This window comes from Dreissena polymorpha, chromosome 14, assembly GCF_020536995.1.
Source record: "Dreissena polymorpha isolate Duluth1 chromosome 14, UMN_Dpol_1.0, whole genome shotgun sequence".
In the NCBI taxonomy this organism is placed as follows: domain Eukaryota; kingdom Metazoa; phylum Mollusca; class Bivalvia; order Myida; family Dreissenidae; genus Dreissena; species Dreissena polymorpha.
In genome coordinates, this window is record NC_068368.1 from 3,285,956 (window position 1) to 3,296,765 (window position 10,810).

The window sequence follows — 10,810 nt, forward strand, 5'->3', positions numbered from 1 at the left end:
TAAGCACATATTTACATCGATTCACAAAAACTGGACGCGACAAAATGATAATGATCGTGAGAAAAAGCATATGTTTAAATAGTACTGCGTCATTTTATCTATTATAGAGACTTTCTCACAGATATTTCTTTTAAGTTCGTAATGTATTGCATTTAATTGATAAAAACAGACATTTGTTCCTTTTCTCGCCAGAACTGTTGAATCTTCCCTCATTCATCAACGCTTTGTAAACATCTAACACAGACCCAGCTTCGTTAACTCTCTGATTTCCATTTTTACAATATATAGTTCCAAGTTGACTGACATAACCCATTTATGCCTAGTGGACTCTCCCATCCTTCTAAATTGGATAAATTTATTTCCAAAATTAGGGATGTCTAGTATATTTATTTCTATAATTAGAATATTTCTTACAGAAAAATTTCTTTAGGCAAACAGCGCAGACTCTGATGAGACGCCGCATCATGCGGCGTCTCATCTGGGTCTACGCTGTTTGCCAATGCCTTTTTTCTAGACGCTAGGCCTAAATGGGTTAAGAATAAGTAAATATTGCAGAGTAGCACAATAAGCATAAATGTGGGCGTAGCTTAATTGTGTTATCGGACAGTGGCCTGATAATTTGGGCGGAGTTCATTTGTGTTGACAAACATTGGGTCAGTGTCCACAATTTATTGTGAACAATAGGCATAATAAAAGGCGTGACTGGTATTTCACGTTTAATTAAATCAATGTTATTTTGAACATGCATATTGTTTTCGACTATGATCAATAGATATATATATCAATGTGATCATAATAGAACAATCATCACACCCAATGCAACATTTAACACCACCAGTACCACAACTACCACTACCAGTAATAACACTTTCACCTCTACTACCACCAAAGCTACAATTACTGCAACCAGCAATATCCAGACTGCCGCCACCACCACTACCCATTCGAAAACCATCAGCAGTAGCCAACCATCACCACCAGCACAACCAATACCACTATCACCATGATCTTCACCACTACCAAAACTTTCATCACTACCAGCATTTCAACCAACGCCGCTATCACCATCAGCACCACCATCACCACCACCACTTACCAGATCCTACTACAACCACTACCACACCCACCACCACTACAGCAACTACCACCACGACTACCGCAATTGACACTACATCTTACACCACCACTATCACTACCATCACTACCACCAATACCACTACCACCACTACCACTACCACCACTACCACTACCACCACTACCACTACCACTACCACCACTTTCACTTCCACCACTACCACTACCACCACTACAACCGATGCCACCATTGTCACTACATCCACTACCAAAACTACCACTACAACAACTATCTCTTCCGCTACCACCACAAACACTAGAAATTCAAAATCAAATCAATATATTGCTATTTTGAATGCTTATAAGCGATTATTTTTTGGTTTTCAAAATTTTCATTGTATTAGAAATGGGTTATATAGTCCCATTAAACAATTTAATATTTATTAATACTTGCTAAGTACTCGTGCATGAATGAATTTTATTATTATGGTTGACCTGTGCAAATAACAGTCAGGATATTTTAAGAGGCTTAAAATAAGAAATCAATTCTTTTTCGCGGTGATCTTTAGATTCAGTAAACAACTTGTTCTTTTGGATAGCGGTCGGAAAGTAAGTATCGTTTTATTTTTTATCTTTAAAATTTCCGTTAAAATATTTGCTTTAGAAATACAATAAATTTAAATTAAATTAAAGATTCATATGTTTTAGCCTTGATTTAATATGTATGTATATGTGGAAATTAACGAATGTTTGTGAACCGATCTTGATCTTATTATTTATTATATACCTGTTTAATGCTTTTAACAAAATACAGGTTGTATCAATCGTTGAAATAAAAAATCCCGTATTACGCTACTCGCTGTTTCCAATTCCGTATTACCATACTAGCCGGACTACTTCGACCCATTTAATGACGTCACATTACGCGCATCGAAAATAGAAATATTTTATATTACGAAATATATTAGGTAGTACATCGTGCGACGTCATTTCTGCGACGAAACACAATATTTTTTTCTTAACTCTTTGGAATTTAAGGACCTGTCGGACGTGGTGTTTTTTAACAGTAAACTATTTGTAAAAATCATCGAACGAATTCAAAACGTATTTTGGAGTGTGTGTTTATCATGCATAAATGTATAAGAATACAATAAAATAGTGTGGTTTAAACTAAGTTTCGATAAAGACATGGAAGGTAGAAGTGGAAGTGCATATTGTTTCAACGTTTTAGTTATAAACATCGGATTAAAGTTGTCAACTTAATTGTTATAAACATTGGATTAACGATTGCATTAAGGTAAGCGTGTCGGAAACCTGTGTTTTCCCGGTTCTAATGTTTACACGTTAATTTACATAAACTGTATTCAGGTCACAACATACCAAAAGATTTCCTGCACAAATTCAATGTAAAAGCAATAACTTTAACAAAAAATAAAGTCAAACTTTTGCGCGTAGACACCCCCATAACCATACCTTTTCTTAAAGAGCATTCCAAGACGCAATGATTTAAACAATAAAAAACATAGGTCATCCAATATGTAAGAAAGAACTCAATGCGAATCAGCGGTCACTGTTTTATGGCCATCTTTTTACCGGCATCTCTCCAGTTGATGATGGTTTCCCGCCAACTGTCAAAGTCTTATGTAGTCTCCAACCTAAAAGCAAACCAGGGAATTTGTAGTATACAACACTGTTTTCCCTACCACATGAACACAGAAATATTCAAAAATAAAGTCATGGCAAGTGCCCGTACAGAGAATTGTGTCTTCAAATAAATGAAGATTTTGTTTTTAGAGGGTATAGCATTGAACACCAAAAGTATTTAGTTTATTGTAACCTATAAGAGAAATTTATTTTGACTGAAATATGTTTTTCTTTCATATTATTATCTTTCCATCCATATTGCACCAATATATTAAGTTTGGCTGGATTAGCTGTCCATTTGGCCATTCTGTATCATATTTTCACAAGCGGTCGTTTTCAGTCCGAAGAAGGCGATATTAGACCTGTTAAAGCTTAACTGCCCCTTTAAGATTTAAAGCTGTTGTGTTCAATATCTGCAATAAAATACCAAAACAAACCAAATAGACATGCAAGTGGGGCTTGTGTGTGGTGGGGAAAGAATGAATTTGTTAGATATTTTCACTCTAAGCAATTTTGATAATGTCTTTTTTGTGTGTGTGTTTTTTTATCATCCCAAAAATGCCAATTTCAAAGCAAAAACAATCCAATTTCATCCAAGACAATAAACTAATTAGTCAAAATGAGAGATCAAAGATACTTTGAAGAGTAGAAATCAATAAGCTTCCAATAACTTGTTATTTCACACCAATAAAAGTGTAAAATCTTGAAAGCGCCTTGTCGATCGGTGCCCATTTATTTACCAGCCGCCAATGAAATATTCTAGCATATAATGTCATGGGTGCCTTTCAACTGCAGCAGATGGTCAATATGCATTGCCAGCTCTCATTTAGAGGTTCAAGACAATACAAATTTTCATATTTTGGACACAAAATAAGTACTTTAGGCTATTTTTATGGTGGCAATCTGGTCCAAATGGAAGTTTGTAACCAAGCGAAAGAATACAATGCTCATTTGTGGGGGGGGGGTTAAGCTGGAAGGAAAAGTTAAATTGAACAAAATACACATATGTAGGCAAGCATTATAAGCTTAGCAATGATGTTCCATGTAGTAACAGGGGTAGAAAGGCAGTTCAGATCAAGGCAGTGTCCTGAAAGGGGTTTCTAGTACTTCTTTTGGGGACACAGCTTCCTGCAGAATTCTCAACACAAAAAATATCAATGATTCATGTCACCTTTCTATGCAAAGAAAAACAAATAAGGACAATACTGTCATTAAATCACTGAATGAGAGAAGCATGTACCAAATAAAAAACAAAACAAGTTGCTGAAAGTGCCAAATTTTGTCAAGAAGATCCCTCTAAGGTAAATGATGAAGGGGACACTTGCTATAACAATTCAATGTTTAAGTAAGGCGCGACACCCTTTTAAGCCGGAACCATGAATATAAGCATATTGTGAGAAAACAATACCAAAAACAAGCTAATTGTAGGGTTACAAGCAGCAAATCAACTCAGCTGTACTGCATACATGCTCAGGAACAAGGATAAACCTGTTAAGTGCCAACTTCAGCTGCCAACAAAGCACGAGCTTTACATGCCAGGACGCGGAACTATCAATACAAACTGCGAGGAAAATTACATGACGGCAAGGGTGTGAGTGACCACAAACCTGATTATGACAGTCTTTCACACCTAAAGCATCATACATATGCTTATTTGATTGTGTACATGATAACAAAATGATATTATTACCTGTTTTGCCATCAACAACCCTTATCCAGTGGCCCATGACTTAGTCGCAGACATTCCTCTACCTGAAAAAGTCAAAATACCCAATAGAAAAAGATAAAAAAAATGAAACAAAAACATGCATTTATGTATTTTAAGTGTACTTTTATGAATAATATGAAGTGATAAAGCTTGCTAAATTCATGATTGTACTAAATATGAAGGCTGGCTCAGTTAAGCATCTGCTGCACTGTCCATACTGTAAAAATGCCTGCCATTCCATGTCGGTGAAATGGGGCTCTGTTTGAATGTTCATGCTTTTCGCAAAAGCTTTAGTTGCGTTACTCGATCACGGAGTCCCTGGCGTTGAATTCTAACTTTATGTAACACATTAACGCGACACGGTCAACCAATATGCGGTTGAATTTAAGTCGGAGAGCAATTTAGCCCTTATTCCACTATATAAGGGTGGTGGGTCAACTTGAAAAACAACTATTCCAGGTCAAATAATCTGAATTCATGCATTTCATGCACTTATTTTCTTCCCTTTTGCTAAGAAATGACCAAAAATCTGCTTTCTCAGTCATATTTTGCACTTGCAGATGATATTTCATTTTTATCATAAGTTAGTTTAGGTCACAACATACCAAAAGATTTCCTGCACAAATTCAATGTAAAAGCAATAACTTTAACAAAAAATAAAGTCAAACTTTTGCGCGTAGACATCCCCATAACCATACCTTTTCTTAAAGAGCATTCCAAGCCGCAATGATTTAAACAAAAAAAAACATAGGTCATCCAATATGTAAGAAAGAACTCAATGCGAATCAGCGGTCACTGTTTTTTGGCCATCTTTTTACCAGCATCTCTCCAGTTGATGATGGTTTCCCGCCAACTGTCAAAGTCTTATGTAGTCTCCAACCTAAAAGCAAAACAGGGAATTTGTAGTATACAACAATGTTTTCCCTACCACATGAACACAGAAATATTCAAAAATAAAGTCATGGCAAGTGCCCGTACAGAGAATTGTGTCTTCAAATAAATGAAGATTTTGTTTTTAGAGGGTATAGCATTGAACACCAAAAGTATTTAGTGTATTGTAACCTATAAGAGAAATTTATTTTGACTGAAATATGTTTTTCTTTCATATTATTATCTTCCCATCCATATTGCACCAATATATTAAGTTTGGCTGGATTAGCTGTCCATTTGGCCATTCTGTATCATATTTTCACAAGCGGGTGTTTTCAGTCCGAAGAAGGCGATATTAGACCTGTTAAAGCTTAACTGCCCCTTTAAGATTTAAAGCTGTTGTGTTCAATATCTGCAATAAAATACCAAAACAAACCAAATAGACATGCAAGTGGGGCTTGTGTGTGGTGGGGAAAGAATGAATTTGTTAGATATTTTCACTCTAAGCAATTTTGATAATGTCTTTTTTGTGTGTGTTTTTTTAATCATCCCAAAAATGCCAATTTCAAAGCAAAAACAATCCAATTTCATCCAAGACAATAAACTAATTAGTCAAAATGAGAGATCAAAGATACTTTGAAGAGTAGAAATCAATAAGCTTTTAATAACTTGTTATTTCACACCAATAAAAGTGTAAAATCTTGTAAGCGCCTTGTCGATCGGTGCCCATTTATTTACCAGCCGCCAATGAAATATTCTAGCATATAATGTCATGGGTGCCTTTCAACTGCAGCAGATGGTCAATATGTATTGCCAGCTCTCATTTAGAGGTTCAAGACAATACAAATTTTCATATTTTGGACACAAAATAAGTACTTTAGGCTATTTTTATGGTGGCAATCTGGTCCAAATGGAAGTTTGTAACCAAGCGAAAGAATACAATGCCCATTTGTGGGGGGGGGGTTAAGCTGGAAGGAAAAGTTGAATTGAACAAAATACACATATGTAGGCAAGCATTATAAGCTTAGCAATGATGTTCCATGTAGTAACAGGGGTAGAAAGGCAGTTCAGATCAAGGCAGTGTCCTGAAAGGGGTTTCTAGTACTTCTTTTGGGGACACAGCTTCCTGCAGAATTCTCAACACAAAAAATATCAATGATTCATGTCACCTTTCTATGCAAAGAAAAACGAATAAGGACAATACTGTCATTAAATCACTGAATGAGAGAAGCATGTACCAAATAAAAAACAAAACAAGTTGCTGAAAGTGCAAAATTTTGTCAAGAAGATCCCTCTAAGGTAAATGATGAAGGGGACACTTTCTATAACAATCCTATGTTTAAGTAAGGCGCGACACCCTTTTAAGCCGGAACCATGAATATAAGCATATTGTGAGAAAACAATTCCAAAAACAAGCTAATTGTAGGGTTACAAGCAGCAAATCAACTCAGCTGTACTGCATACATGCTCAGAAACAAGGATAAACCTGTTTAGTGCCAACTTCAGCTGCCAACAAAGCACGAGCTTTACATGCCAGGACGCGGAACTATCAATACAAACTGCGAGGAAAATTACATGACGGCAAGGGTGTGAGTGACCACAAACCTGATTACGACAGTCTTTAACACCTAAACCATCATACATATGCTTATTAGCTTGTGTACATGATAACACAATGATATTATTACCTGTTTTGCCATCAACAACCCTTATCCAGTGGCCCATGACTTAGTCGCAGACATTCCTCTACCTGAAAAAGTCAAAATACCCAATAGAAAAATATAAAAAAATGAAACAAAAACATGCATTTATGTATTTTAAGTGTACTTTTATGAATAATATGAAGTGATAAAGCTTGCTTAATTCATGATTGTACTAAATATGAAGGCTGGCTCAGTTAAGCATCTGCTGCACTGTCCATACTGTAAAAATGCCTGCCATTCCATGTCGGTGAAATGGGGCTCTGTTTGAATGTTCATGCTTTTCGCAAAAGCTTTAGTTGCGTTACTCGATCACGGAGTCCCTGGCGTTGAATTCTAACTTCATGTAACACATTAACGCGACACGGTCAACCAATATGCGGTTGAATTTAAGTCGGAGAGCAATTTAGCCCTTATTCCACTATATAAGGGTGGTGGGTCAACTTGAAAAACAACTATTCCAGGTCAAATAATCTGAATTCATGCATTTCATGCACTTATTTTCTTCCCTTTTGCTAAGAAATGACCAAAAATCTGCTTTCTCAGTCATATTTTGCACTTGCAGATGATATTTTATTTTTATCATAAGTTAGTTTAGGTCACAACATACCAAAAGATTTCCTGCACAAATTCAATGTAAAAGCAATAACTTTAACAAAAAATAAAGTCAATCTTTTGCGCGTAGACACCCCCATAACCATACCTTTTCTTAAAGAGCATTCCAAGCTGCAATGATTCAAACAATAAAAAACATAGGTCATCCAATATGTAAGAAAGAACTCAATGCGAATCAGCGGTCACTGTTTTATGGCCATCTTTTTACCGGCATCTCTCCAGTTGATGATGGTTTCCCGCCAACTGTCAAAGTCTTATGTAGTCTCCAACCTAAAAGCAAAACAGGGAATTTGTAGTATACAACAATGTTTTCCCTACCACATGAACACAGAAATATTCAAAAATAAAGTCATGGCAAGTGCCCGTACAGAGAATTGTGTCTTCAAATAAATGAAGATTTTGTTTTTAGAGGGTATAGCATTGAACACCAAAAGTATTTAGTGTATTGTAACCTATAAGAGAAATCTATTTTGACTGAAATATGTTTTTCTTTCATATTATTATCTTCCCATCCATATTGCACCAATATATTAAGTTTGGCTGGATTAGCTGTCCATTTGGCCATTCTGTATCATATTTTCACAAGCGGGTGTTTTCAGTCCGAAGAAGGCGATATTAGACCTGTTAAAGCTTAACTGCCCCTTTAAGATTTAAAGCTGTTGTGTTCAATATCTGCAATAAAATACCAAAACAAACCAAATAGACATGCAAGTGGGGCTTGTGTGTGGTGGGGAAAGAATGAATTTGTTAGATATTTTCACTCTAAGCAATTTTGATAATGTCTTTTTTGTGTGTGTTTTTTTAATCATCCCAAAAATGCCAATTTCAAAGCAAAAACAATCCAATTTCATCCAAGACAATAAACTATTTAGTCAAAATGAGAGATCAAAGATACTTTGAAGAGTAGAAATCAATAAGCTTCCAATAACTTGTTATTTCACACCAAATAAAAGTGTAAAATCTTGAAAGCGCCTTGTCGATCGGTGCCCATTTATTTACCAGCCGCCAATGAAATATTCTAGCATATAATGTCATGTGTGCCTTTCAACTGCAGCAGATGGTTAATATGCATTGCCAGCTCTCATTTAGAGGTTCAAGACAATACAAATTTTCATATTTTGGACACAAAATAAGTACTTTAAGCTATTTTTATGGTGGCAATCTGGTCCAAATGGAAGTTTGTAACCAAGCGAAAGAATACAATGCTCATTTGTGTGTGGGGGGGGGGGTTAAGCTGGAAGGAAAAGTTAAATTGAACAAAATACACATATGTAGGCAAGCATTATAAGCTTAGCAATGATGTTCCATGTAGTAACAGGGCTAGAAAGGCAGTTCAGATCAAGGCAGTGTCCTGAAAGGGGTTTCTAGTACTTCTTTTGGGGACACAGCTTCCTGCAGAATTCTCAACACAACAAATATCAATGATTCATGTCACCTTTCTATGCAAAGAAAAACGAATAAAGACAATACTGTCATTAAATCACTGAATGAGAGAAGCATGTACCAAATAAAAAACAAAACAAGTTGCTGAAAGTGCCAAATTTTGTCAAGAAGATCCCTCTAAGGTAAATGATGAAGGGGACACTTGCTATAACAATCCTATGTTTAAGTAAGGCGCAACACCCTTTTAAGCCGGAACCATGAATATAGGCATATTGTGAGAAAACAATACCAAAAACAAGCTAATTGTAGGGTTACAAGCAGCAAATCAACTCAGCTGTACTGCATACATGCTCAGGAACAAGGATAAACCTGTTAAGTGCCAACTTCAGCTGCCAACAAAGCACGAGCTTTACATGCCAGGACGCGGAACTATCAATACAAACTGCGAGGAAAATTACATGACGGCAAGGGTGTGAGTGACCACAAACCTGATTATGACAGTCTTTCACACCTAAAGCATCATACATATGCTTATTTGCTTGTGTACACGATGACAAAATGATATTATTACCTGTTTTGCCATCAACAACCCTTATCCAGTGGCCCATGACTTAGTCGCAGACATTCCTCTACCTGAAAAAGTCAAAATACCCAATAGAAAAATATAAAAAAATGAAACAAAAACATGCATTTATGTATTTTAAGTGTACTTTTATGAATAATATGAAGTGATAAAGCTTGCTAAATTCATGATTGTACTAAATATGAAGGCTGGCTCAGTTAAGCATCTGCTGCACTGTCCATACTGTAAAAATGCCTGCCATTCCATGTCGGTGAAATGGGGCTCTGTTTGAATGTTCATGCTTTTCGCAAAAGCTTTAGTTGCGTTACTCGATCACGGAGTCCCTGGCGTTGAATTCTAACTTCATGTAACACATTAACGCGACACGGTCAACCAATATGCGGTTGAATTTAAGTCGGAGAGCAATTTAGCCCTTATTCCACTATATAAGGGTGATGGGTCAACTTGAAAAAACAACTATTCCAGGTCAAATAATCTGAATTCATGCATTTCATGCACTTATTTTCTTCCCTTTTGCTAAGAAATGACCAAAAATCTGCTTTCTCAGTCATATTTTGCACTTGCAGATGATATTTCATTTTTATCATAAGTTAGTTTAGGTCACAACATACCAAAAGATTTCCTGCACAAATTCAATGTAAAAGCAATAACTTTAACAAAAAATAAAGTCAAACTTTTGCGCGTAGACACCCCCATAACCATACCTTTTCTTAAAGAGCATTCCATGCCGCAATGATTTAAACAATAAAAAACATAGGTCATCCAATATGTAAGAAAGAACTCAATGCGAATCAGCGGTCACTGTTTTATGGCCATCTTTTTACCGGCATCTCTCCAGTTGATGATGGTTTCCCGCCAACTGTCAAAGTCTTATGTAGTCTCCAACCTAAAAGCAAAACAGGGAATTTGTAGTATACAACAATCCCGTCTGTAGATCTGCCGTGAAATCATATGGAATTCTATGGAAATCGTTAGATGGAATTCCGTGGAGTATTGGCACAAATTTTCCATCTGATTCCATGCAATGAATGGAAAAGTGAAAAAAATAGAAGGGGGACTTGATATGGGATGGAATTCCATAAAATGCCGTGAAATTCCATAGAATTCCGTGGAATTCCATAGAATTTCGTGGAATTCCATAGAATGCCGTGGAATTCCATAGAATGTCGTGGAATTCCATAGAACGCCGTGGAATTCCATAGAACGCCGTGTATTTCCATAGAATGCCGTGGA

General features: G+C 36.2%; 1 long non-coding RNA gene across 4 annotated transcripts; it reads right to left on the bottom strand.

Annotated features, from left to right (window-relative positions):
- Positions 1-2,634: 2,634 nt before the first annotated feature.
- On the bottom strand, positions 2,635-10,470 carry LOC127858122 (uncharacterized). Of its 4 annotated transcripts, XR_008038759.1 has the most exons (7): positions 10,402-10,470; positions 9,566-9,627; positions 7,820-7,881; positions 6,985-7,046; positions 5,125-5,306; positions 4,409-4,470; positions 2,635-2,729 (listed from the first exon to the last, which is right to left on the bottom strand). It is a non-coding gene; the product is annotated as an uncharacterized LOC127858122 (long non-coding RNA). The 4 variants fall into 4 exon arrangements; XR_008038763.1 differs by lacking the exon at positions 5,125-5,306; XR_008038761.1 differs by lacking the exons at positions 5,125-5,306; positions 6,985-7,046.
- Positions 10,471-10,810: the final 340 nt, after the last annotated feature.